The following is a 12,476-nucleotide window of genomic DNA, read 5'->3' as shown; positions in this document are numbered from 1 at the left end:
CCTGCTTCCATTGCCTCTCTATGTCTCTTATGCCGTACACCCTGTCTTGTTCTGTCATCAACCAAAATCAAATAATAGAGGTCCCCTGCCCCCATGATAAGGATAAGTCCTGACTCCATTACAATCAATGGGAGCTTTGTCATAGACTTCAGTGAGGCCAGAATTTCACTGGGGGTCTGTCTACACTACAAAGTTAGTTCGAACTAACGGACGTTAGTTCAAACTAACTTTCATAGGCGCTACACTAGCGCTCCGTTAGTTCGAATTTAATTCGAACTAACGGAGCGCTTAGTTGGAACTAGGAAAACCTCATTTTACGAGGATTAAGCCTAGTTCGAACTAGATAGTGTGTAGCCCCTTAATTCGAACTAGTGGGAGGCTAGCCCTCCCCAGGTTTCCCTGGTGGCCACTCTGGCCAACACCAGGGAAACTCTTCTACCCCCCTACTGGCTCCGGGCCCCTTAAAGGGGCACGGTCTGGCTACGGTGCCCGTGCCAGGTGCAAGCCTGCCAGCAGCACCCAGCCAGCAGACCCTGCACCTGGCACGGATCAAGCTACCCACCTGATGCCCCCCAGCCCTCCCCCTCTTCCCGGGACCAGGCTGGCGGCTCCCGGGAGCTTGCCCGGGACCGCAAGAGGCGGGCACCCGCCTGGGCTAATGCGGACATCGTGGACCTCGTCCATGATCTCCGCACTAGGCACAGGAAAGTGGCCGTCTAGGGCAGGAGAGCTGCCATGCTGGCCACCCAGGAGCAGGTGTGCAAGAGAATCAAGGGGGTCCACTGAGACCCCCGACCCTGAGCTCTGAGCTTACAATGGCCATCCTGGGTCAGACCAAAGGTCCATCTAGCCCAGTAGCCTGTCTGCCGACAGCGGCCAACCCTAGGGACCCTGGAGGGGATGAACCGAAGACAGTGACCAAGCCATTTGTCCCATGCCATCCCTCTCCAGCCTTCCACAAACCTTGGGCAGGGACACCATTTCTACCCCCTGGCTAATACCACTCCATGGACCCAGCCTCCATGACTTGATCTCACTTCCCTTTAAACTCTGTTCTAGTTGTAGCCTTCACAGCCTCCTGCAGCAAGGAGTTCCACAGGTTGACTCTTTGCTTTGTGAAGAACAACTTTCTGTTACTACTTTGAAGCCTGCTACCCATTCCTTTCCTTTGGTGTCCTCTAGTCCTTCTTTATGGGAACTAATGAAGAACTTTTCTGTATGCACCCTCTCCACCCCACTCATGCTTTTAGAGACCTCTATCCTGTCCCCCCTCCGTCTCCTCTTTTCTAAGCTGAAAAGTCCCAGTCTCTTTAGCCTCTCTTCATATGGGACCTGTTCCCAACCCCTGATCATTTTAGTTGCCCTCCCCTCTCCCAGCCTCTCTCTTCCCCTCTCCCACCTCCTTTTCCCAGTCTCCCCTAGTTTTGTTCAATAAAGACAGATTCCATTTTGGAAGACACATTATCTTTATTTTGTACATCAAGAAGAGGGGCTAGGGAAGGGTAAGTGGAAGGAGGTGAGGGAGGAATAGGGCACGAGCCCCCGATGGGGAGGACTGGGCTGACTCTGCGGGCTTCTGGGGGTGGAAGCTCTCCTGCAGCCTCCAATTGCCCCCTCTCCCCAGATGGCAGCCTGCGGCAAGTGCAGCCGGGCTGATGGCCGAGTGGTGTGATGTGTCCAGTGTGGGTACTCCGGGCAATCCAACCCAGGACTGCTTTGCAAGCGGGGCACCCCTGAGAACTGTCTGTCCGGGGTGGGGGTCGGGACCCTTTAAGCACAGCCCTCGGCTAGCCTGAGACAGCATCTCCACGCTCTAAGTCCTCCTCTGATGCCCTGCTGGCACTGCTTCCGGCCATCCTTAAGCCCGGTTCAGGGTCCACTTAATGTGGACATGCTAGTTCGAATTAGCAAAACGGTAATTCGAACTAGTTTTTTAGTCTGGATCCGTTAGTTCGAATTAACGTTGTAGTGTAGACATACCCTGGGTGACTTTAGAAACCCTTCAAGCTGTCCTTCAAATCCCAGACTGAGGAATGTTCATATTTTGAGGTATGTTGAGAGCCCTGATTCAGCAAGATACTGTCAGCCTTCCCCTCCATATGTGTCAGTGACAATATATCAAGCAGAGCAGATGAACCACCAAGTTAGAGTTAGGAACTCAACCACACATCTTCTTTGAAACTGGAAGTATAATCAGGCAGCAGCAGAGACCAAAGAAAGAAAGCAAATACAGTACAGGACCGCATTAAATGTAAGCTGACTAACTAAAGAGAAAGCAGCATTTTTTCTCCTGCAAAATAAAGTTTCAAAGCTGTCCTAACTCAGTGTTCAGTTGTGAACGTTGGAAAGAACAACCATAACATTGTGTTCAGAAACCACGAGGAGTCCTGTGGCGCGTTAGAGACTAACAAAAATGTATCTAGTATCATGAGCTTTTGTGGGCACAACCCACTTCTTTGGATAATGTAGCATTAACAGTGCACAGTGATGACAGCTCACGAGTGAAACCATATCCTATGGAAACAGCAGAATGAATTCTTCTGACAAGAATCGGTTTATTTTCTGAGCTTGGTCTCGGGATACGTTTTTGAAAATCTAAGTGTACCATCTGCACTGACCTGCTCTTATCTTCCATAGCAGTTATATCCATGAAGAACACCTGAAGAGAAACAGGATCAGATTGTTTGTGATCCTACATCCCCTCCATCTTCGCCTTTATTTATACCTTGTGTAATTTTTACCAGTTACAGCCTGGAGAGCCATGCTTTACCACTGCTCGGTCTGCCCTATAGGAAGCAATCGTCTGTTCCTGCCTTAACATGCTTCCTTCCTTATTTCCCTCACTATTGTTTTTCAGGTCAGTCTCTGGATAGTTGAACACTTTCATGTCTCCTGTGCTGGCCATTTTTCATGTATTATTACAGCTGCTTGATTTTTTTTCCACTTAATTGCATGTGGGGGGATGGGAAAAGCAAAACAGGCTTTCGAACCAATCCAACAAAGTTCACAGAAAATTTTGGGTGGAAATTTTCTGGGTTTTTTCCAAACACCACCCCTCAAAATGTGTGTGAGGGAGAGGAGGGTTTAAAATGACTTTTTTCCTAAACATTTTCAGTTTTCAAGTTCTAGGTTTGTTTTTTCACTGAAAAGCAGAAAAAAAAATCAGAAAATTTCAGACAAAAACAAAAATACAGAAAATTCCTCTTCTCCCAAGAAAGATAATTCAATTTTCCCAACCACTTTATTATTATTGTTCTATTATTACTCAGAATAGAGAGAAGAAAATACAAACCCACGACCAGGCACATAAGGCAACATAACACCCAGGGCCTGATTTTCAGGAGCATTTAAGCATTCATACCGCAAGCAGACAACAATGGAGTATCTCTGCAAATTAGGTCTTCTGTTTCCACACAATGGGTCAATGGGAAGAGCTGAGGTAGCATCCAGGGAGGATACCATCTCTGCTAATGTTTTCCATCCTACAACCTTTTATTATCGGAACTTCTCAGGTCATTGTGAGGCGTTTGCACCCTGGCATGCTTTTCTTTGCATGGCAGTATCTTACACACCTAACAGATTATCTATCTTAGCACTATACACCAGACTAACACGGCTACTTTTCTATCACTATCTCAGCACTGTTAGTATGATTTATAACCCCTGGTGCCCCTAACTCAACTCCCATCCACCCAAAATCTCTAGCTCTCTTAGTGCTTGAAACTCCAGCTAGCTGGACTACCTGGGGGAGGGTGGGGAGATGGAAACTCAAATGACGCGAAGGCTCAAACTAGGAAAGCAGGGAGGATGAAATAGCCAGGCCCAGAGTTATAACTACTCATCCTGCTAATCAAACTACTCTGCATAACTCCGGTGTGGTGCTGGAGTGTGGTCCCTTGCAAGGATTTCTGGAGCAATACTATTAAACTAGTGCCCTGCAGGCAGTTGGGAGGGGCAATGATTATTTCAGAGAGGTGATTTTATAATATGAAGTAACACACTAAGGAAATATATTGAAAACAAATTTAAACTTCGACCCTGTACATTCAGGAGCTTCAGGGGGCTGTGCCCATGAAAGCTCATAGTCCCATCTACATGTTTTGTTAGTCTATAAAGTGCTACCAGACCATTTGCTTGCTGGTTTTTCCAGTAAATTCAGAAACTGACAGGGGTTGACAAAAGGCTGTAAAATGGCTTGTTACTACTTGAATGGGTCTTTCTCGAGGTTCTGCTAATAGGTCTGCCCAGCTTTTTCACTTTTAATTTAACCTGATGCTCTCCAGAGGAAGCAGAGCCACAGAACATGGATGGGAAGAGATGGATGGGTGGACATTAAGACCCAGTGGTGCCCCAAATTTTCAGGTGCCCTACACAGCTGCGTATTCTGCGCATGGGTAAGGCCAGGCTCTGGTCCCTGCATTAACTCATGTGCACTAACTTAACTAACTTTAACAGTGGAGGCAAGCCCTAAGGGAGTAAGTAGACTGTAAACATTACTAGTAGAATCAGGATTCGCTTCCCCAAAGGACTTCACCACAAATTATGTCTCCGCGATCTAGCTGCCTACAAGATCAGTTCAAGATCTTGTAAGACTACTTGTGATAGCGCCATCTATTGGTTTACGGTGACATTGTAGCTCTCAGATGTGCACAGACTCCCTTTCTCCTTTATTTCTGAGGAAAATGGTTCACTGAAATTACTGCTTTCTGTACTGTTTCAGCATAGTGAAAAGGGGAAGTTGATTTTAAATGTCATCAATTTAATCTTTAAACAAAGTTTGTAGCCCAATGCAACTTTCGTGTGTTACTGAGAGGCATCTGCCATTGTAAAGTATGTGCATAAAAGGTGTTCCTTCTGGGATGTTTAACCTCAGGATCTATCATGTTTAATATCCCCATTAAAGGCACATCTACACAGCACCCTCTGGATGACTGCACTGGGCTATTGTACTTCCATTTTACTGCTAATATACCAGTGGTGACAGACAAAATGTTTCCTTTGTCCCCATTGTATTCTGCTTAATTCTCACCCCTCCAATAACAGATTCATGTGTTTGGGTCTTATCCAGCAGCTTGATGAATTTGAGACAGTTAGTACATTTCTGCAGACATTTCAGAACACGGATATAAGTAAGAGATGGGAGTCAGCTAAAAACCAGATCCAAATCCCTCCAAGCTTTGGGTGTGTTTGCAAGCCAAATCCATATTCACTTTTTTGCAAGTGGAGCCTGTCTTTGCAATGGGCCGAACCAAACCCCAGATCTGAGGTTTGTGGTGTTTGAAATCCAGATCTGCACTTTTCAGCTAGGGTCCATCTCTAGCACAAGATTTAAGCACATGGTTAAATCTTTGCAGGCTCAGGATTTCAATATTTTTCCGCAGCATTTGCAATTCCAGCATGGAGACGCTTCTGCATGACATGTCCTCAGAAGGAAATTGATGAGAAATGCACAGCAAATGGACATCATTTGCTTGTGCAAAACACAAGTAACAGAAATAATGATCAACATAAAAATAGTTTGTTTAAAAATAAATCAGAGAGAGTAATCTAAAGTGCTTTTGGTCTTAGAAATTTTAAAATATGCACATAGGTTTTTTTTATTTAATCTTACAGTATCTCATTAAGACATGTTTAGAAAAACATCAAACATTTCCAAATGAGTAAGAAAAATGTCAGAAATCAGATGAGGTAATTCACATGAAGATTTTCATCTGGCCTTTTGAAAAAAGAGTATTTCATGTCTGAATGTCGTTATTAATTAAAAATCAACAGAAACAATGCATAAGTGAAGCCAGAATGTTAGATTTGATGTCATTCTGGCTAGATGCTTAAATAAATTCCACTCTCGTAAGTAACAATGGAATAAACCATTAATATTGCGAAAGGGGATGAAGGTTTTTGTTTTTTGTTTTTTAAATAAGAGACACACTAGAATGATTGGCAATCATATTACTTTTAAATTAACAGATAGGTTAGAAATTTCAAAGTCACATGAGGTAGCTGCATGATTCCAAGTTCTCATCAGAAAAGAATGGGGATTCAGTATTTTAATCTGCTGTGCCCTGAAATTCCCCCCATGTTAAAACATCCTGTGCCAAATTTATCACTTGTGGGACTCCACTGATTGCATGCAGATATATCATGAATGAAGAAGCCCTTTGAAATTTGTGCTCAAATGTTGATTATTTGTCGGCATTCACAAATTGTACTATAAATATTTTAGATTTGGTAACCAGATACCAAAAAAAAAAAAAACCCACACAAAAAACCCTGCAATCAAATGTCTTATGCCCAAAATGGTAAAGGGTCTCAAAAATGGTATGAACCTAATATGTCTTTAGGACAATCTCCAAATTATACACTTAGGCTGTCCCTACATATATTACTGCTTTTAAGGGTAGAAGAACATGCCAATGTGTTCAAGACACATTTTGCTGCCTAATTCGTGGTGCTAACACTTGAAAAAGGTTTAATATCTAAAAATTTTTGGTCAGAGATTACATGATGCCATCTATATGTTTTGTCAGTCTTTAAGTGCTACCTGACCATTTGCTGTTCGCTAATTAATTATTCTTATCTGCATCTTTTGACTATTCAGGCTTTAGGTACTTAGAAACTATTTGTTTTTCCTATTACATTCCTGCTCGGCTTTCTCCTTGATATATCTGTTACCCACTGCCTCTTCTTGTCCTTCCACTCACATTTTTTCCTTCTTCCACCACCCCTCCCTTCTCTCCTATTTATTTTGGTCCTGGACATTCAACATTCTGGTCAGCTGAAGAAGTGGGCTGTGCCCACGAAAGCTCATGATCCCATCTACATGTTGTGTTAGTTTTTAAAGTGCTACCAGACTGCTGTTTTTTTAAGTTTATAAGAAATAAATTATTATTAAAAATTAATCTACACTGTCTTCAGTGTCATATGCACATGTTCTTTTACAGCTGCAATAGGATATCACTAATATCTTTCCATGGAAAATTACTGTCCAGACTTTGCCCAGACTGCATCTTTATGTTTATTAGGTCAGATTCTGGAGATGAACTATTTGCTTCCAAAATGGCTGCACACAGCATTACTGTGACCAGGGACAGCCAAAGCCTCCTAACAGTGTGTGTGTGGGGGGAGGGAGGGAGGGGAAGGAGATAAGGAACCCCACAGGCACCTGAACTGTGCCCACCCCCTCACACTTCCCTTCCCCCTAAATCCCATTTTCCATAGTGACTTAGGCACGGTGGCCTGGATTCTGAAAGGTTTTTAGGGGTCTAACGCCCACTGAAATTCCAATGAGTTTAAGACACATTTTCAATTAGAATTAGGCTTCTGAGGTACTTGGGCATATTTGTCTTTTAAAAGTCAGTGCTGGAAAACTATAAATAATTCTGCCAAATGTATTAACTCTAGTAGAGCAATGCGGAAGTACTTCTGAGTTGTTTACACCCGTTCACATTTCTTTGCCTTTTACGTTTCCTCTTTACAACTTTCAGAGGGGCCGCTGTGTTAGTCTGTTTCAGCAAAAACAACCAGGAGTCCTGAGGCACCTTAAAGACTGACCAATTTCTTTGGGAATAAGATTTTGTGGGCATCTGATGAACTGGATGAAGTGCCATAGGATGCCTCATTGTTTTTCCTCTTTACAAAGCACAGATGTTCCAGTTTATATATGCAGCATTGTAGCCAGGTTGGTCCAAGAGTAGAAAAAAAAGGTCTGTAAACTTCAAATGCATGTCTCTCTCGAAGGCAGAAATTGGTCCAATAACAGATATTGCCCTGCACACCTTATCTCTCCGGTTTATATAAAAATTTCTGCTCAAACCCAGATTTGACTTCATTTTTAGTATCTTTTCTAGGATTTCCACCTAAGACAATATTAGCTCTCGATGTGCTGTTGTAGCCAGAGGAAAAGGGATACATTTTAGAAGCCTTACTTAGGAAAAGAGCACACAAAATGTCTTCTAACAAAATTATGGGAATTATACATTTCCTTTCCAGCACCCAATTTTCATTCACTTGTGCCTCCCAGAAATGGTACCTGCAAATAATGATGTAAATGTCACATTTTCAAGATGACAAAATAATTATATAATTTGATTACAAACAGAGAGAAGAGTTACGCTGCGACAGGAACTTTGCCTTTATGTAATGTGGACACGACAGTAGTACGCCAGATGGAAAAAATGAGTACTTGGACTGGAAAGTAAGTCAGGCTGCCTTTCCATGTTGTGTATAAATCTACAAAGCCTAATTAAAAGCAGAAATGTTGCCTGTCTCCAGACTCTAACGACTTTACCTGCCTCTATAAATTCTTCAGCCGCATAACAGATAGCAAACTGGGTTTAAGCTAACCTGGTCTGCGTATTTCTGTATTTGGTAACGTTTGTTCCCAAACGTCACTGCTCCATGACTGGACGAAGGAGAAATGTATCCTGAAGTAAATGTATCTGGCTCAGGATATATACAGGGAGCACAAAAGCAGGTCTAATCATCCAGAGCTGTCTGTGCGGGGGCTGGGAAGAAAGGAAGGATCAGATCTGATAATTCGTACCATCATCTTTTCAAAGCTTCTGACCTCACTCGGTAACTGTCCAGCTTTTCTGCCTGGGCCAGAAGGACAGTTTCGTGCTGAGTCCTGACAAGCGTCTTGTTCCTCAGAGATTCTCATTGGTTAGAGGTTTCTTTCCTTTATAACCTTGCCCCTCTCGGTGTGCATAGCCTACCTCTCCAGGTCTTGGGTAGATTCATTAGTTCATGGGCCCAATTCTGCTCCTTTTGGAATCAATTGGGCTGGTGCCCTTCAGTTTAACAGGGGTGGGGTAACTATGGCCCAGGGGCCGGATGCAGCCCCTAGCTTGCCTCAATCTGGCCCCTGAGGCTCAGGGTCCCCCCGCCCAGCATTGGGGATTTTGCCCTGGTGCTTCAGCCCCACCCCCACTGCCTCCTCACAGGGCTGGAGCACACACAAGCCACTAGCCTGGGCCCCCCTAGGCTCTAGTATGTGAGAGGAATGTGGGGCGTGCCCCCGACTGATTTTTCCGTGGGTCAGCGGCCCCTGACTCAAAAAAGTTCCACACCCCTGGTTTAATCGATTAGACGGCAACTAATACAGCCGTGGTGTGGAGAGAATTCCTACCCACAACCCCTTGCGTTAAGGCTGCCTGGTTACCAGACCTCCCTGTGTCAGGGTGCCTGCATGTGCCGTTACCACAACTAAGTGGATAGGGAGGGGATGGAGGCAGGGAGAGAGCTTGTGGGGTCATGACTCTGCCCAGGGCCATGCACTGGTCAGAAGAACCGGCTGGACATGAGGGTGGAGAATGGGGGGGTGCACCACACGGCCCTTCTCAGAGAGGAAAAGGGGCATGTGGGAGATATAGTGCCTCCCCGAGATGTCTCCGAGCCACAGTCCCTCCCAGGGTTCCTCCTGGGTCACTGCAGCTTTGGCCTCCTCCTTCAACCAGGCCTTAGCCCGAGGGCACCATCAGAGCAGTGTCTGCAGAGAGAGGAGGAAAGTGCCGTGAAGCTGTCAAAACGCGCATCAGCACGAGGAGCTCCGGCAGTGATGGGCAGCCGAGGCTAGTGAGTGGGCCGCATGAGTGGCCCTCCTTCTTCTCCGTGGGCTTGTGACAGGGTGCCTGCCCTGCACTGGCCCTTTAAGACCAGGACTCAGGCCCTGATCCGGGGCTGGAAACAGAGTGGCCAGCTGAAGCTGTTCGGGCTAGTGAGAGCCCAGCTGGCAGCTATCTAGGGCAACACAGTTGGCTTGGAGAGGCCAGCTGAAGCCATTAGGGCAAGTGAGAGCCCAGCTGGCAGCTATATAAAGAAGCAGTTTGCTTAGAGAGGGAGCCAGTGGAGGGCTGACTGCAGAGGAAGCAGGAGCTCCCAGGAGGGAGTCTAGTTGGGGATAGCCAGCTAGGGTTGGGAGAGTGCCAGCCAAGACTCCCCCTGGCTAGGGGCCAGAGGCAAGGCCCAAGGTTCGGAGGCGGATTGCAATGCAGCCTAGGTAAGCGGGGCAGTAGAGATAACCCCATGCCAATGATGAGCAACCCGTATAGACTGTAACTTGCTCTGAGAGGGGCTAGATGAGGACAGTCAGGGGGCACTGAGGCATGGTGAGGGCGTGCACCCTGACAGGGCTGCAAAACTATTGTCACTAAAGTGCTCGCCCAGGATTTTGCTACCTGCGCTTGCATCCCTAGAATTCGCGGGGGGTGCCGATTGTGCCGTGCACTGCGGTGCTTGGAGGCAGAGGGAACACACAGCACGGACTGCGAGAGCCATCAAGCACACACCTCCCCTCACCAGCCTGTGCTTGACAGACGTGTCACTTTAGTAACACCGCTAGGAAAAGAACGCCATGGGGAGAAACCAGGGATGTCTGGCAACCCTGCGCATGAGCAACGGTAAACACAATGTCTGGTGGGCCACACCTAGACTTCTGATGGCCCTCGGGACGTGGGTAGCCTGCCACTGAGTTACGGGATCACATTCCCTGTTGAAGTCAAGAGGGCTGCACCCAACTGGAGCATCTAATACTGTGTTGCCTTTATTAATCACTATTTCATGTGCAAAACTCTTTGGACGCAAAGGCCCACAAGCACCGACCGAGGGATGAGACACGGCTACGAAAACTGAACACAAAGAAACGGGGCTTTTTTCATAAGAAGATGAGCTCCAATTGGGCTAGAGAACGCAGCCGCCCTTCCTGACGGAGCCCGAACCGCCTCCCTATCCGGAGCTGCAGCCACAACCGCCGTGCCACCATCAGCCACCACGTTGGCTGTGGCCGGCTGCTGCACCAGACACCAACGCCACGCCAGCCACCGTGGCTGCCGCACCAGCATCTGCCCATGCAGGTGGGGGCTGTGCCAGTCAGGGGAGTGGGCTAGGAAGCAGCCCAGGGCGGGGAGCAGGAGGAGCCCCGGCGGACTTGGCGCATTTCAGGGGAATTCCCCGCCAAGCCAGTGGTGGGACCCACCAACCACTGATAGGGCCCTGGGCTGGGGTCCAGTGGAGAGGGAGAGCCTGGGCCCTCCTACCCCCCCCCCCCACACACACCCTTACACCCCCGGCACGGGATATTAGAGACTCGGCTTCTGGGGCCATATTGACCCCAGACCGGGAGGAGCTAGAGAATTGGCTGCTGGGCCATATTGGCTCCTAGATGGGGGGGGGGGGGGAGTTAGAGACTCGGCTGCAGGGCCTGCAACCCTTTGACAGCCATATTGACCCTCCCCCCAAAGGGTGCCGGGCCAGAGACCCTGTGAGAGTCCCAATCAAAATTCCTCATTCCGAGCATGGACTGCAGCAAATAAACACTGCAAACAGGCTAAACACAACCACTGGCCACCCAAATGTTTGCAGCGGGCCTACCCGAAATGTGCATGGTTGCACGCTCGTTCAGATCCTCCACTAGTCAAATCTGAGTCAATCCAGTCTGAGAGCAGCCCGGCAGAGAGCTGCAACGCGGCCAGAAAACATGTGCAAACTATTACGGGCTTTGAATGCCAGCAAGAGAAAGGCCTAACCCACCCTAATCATCATTTGGAAGTAAGGAATCCATTCAAAAAATTAATGAGAGAGCAGAAGAACAGGGGTTACCCCAGAGGTCCTTGCTGCAGCTCTCAATCAGAGGACATGTCTGAAATAAATCGGGTTTGAGAGTGTCTCTTGCAGCCCCCACAAACAGAAAGCCTTGCCACAGAATATAGCAGGGGTCCGGCATCATTCTTGGCCTGCTGGGAAAAAGCCAAGGGAAAGGGCTAGCATGGTGAATGGATTGTGACCCAGCCCACGACAAGCTGGTGCAGACTTTGATGAAGTCTTTGGCCCACCCAGCTCACTTGACTGTCCCTGGCAAGTGTGCGCCAAGGCGTTGGGTAATTCCAGTTCTCGGTCTGTTCCAATGCGCCTCCCGAACACAAGCTCTGCAGGCAAACCAACGAGTTAAAAAAAAAAAAAAAAAAAAGGAGGGGGGAAGAAATGACTTTTATTGTAGGGGAATCTGTTTTCACTCAAGGCAAAGCTCAGACAGCAGAACGAGAGCTGGGAAAACTCTGTTTCCCAAGTGGGGAGAGGGAACCCGCCCCATAGGACCAGCTCCTGTGCTGCTGTGAACTGGTTGAGTGTGACAGGGTCTCTTCCCCACCTAGGGCCAGAAGTTAAGGTGGCCAGGTCTGCCTATTAGCTCCGCAGCCTGCTCCAGGGAGCGGGGAACCGGTGAACCGGCTCCAAGCAGGCTCAGCTGAGCAGGGAGAGGCAGGGCCTATGGCAGTTTGTCTCTAGGAAGGGGTTGGGGTGTTTGGAAGCTGCAGGGCCCTGGAGGCTGCAGTCACTCCCAGAGAAAGGGGAAAGAGTTTGGAGCCGGTACACTAAGGCAAAAAAGGGGGAGGGGGAGAAGGGAGCAGCCCAGGAAAGGGTGGGCGAGGAAAGCCCTGGACTGTTGGGTCGCCGGACTGGAACCTGAGGAGACGGTGGGTCTG

Source organism: Pelodiscus sinensis, chromosome 7, assembly GCF_049634645.1.
Source record: "Pelodiscus sinensis isolate JC-2024 chromosome 7, ASM4963464v1, whole genome shotgun sequence".
In the NCBI taxonomy this organism is placed as follows: domain Eukaryota; kingdom Metazoa; phylum Chordata; order Testudines; family Trionychidae; genus Pelodiscus; species Pelodiscus sinensis.
The sequence above is the reverse complement of the archived record's forward strand: the minus strand, read 5'-3'. Positions refer to the sequence as shown.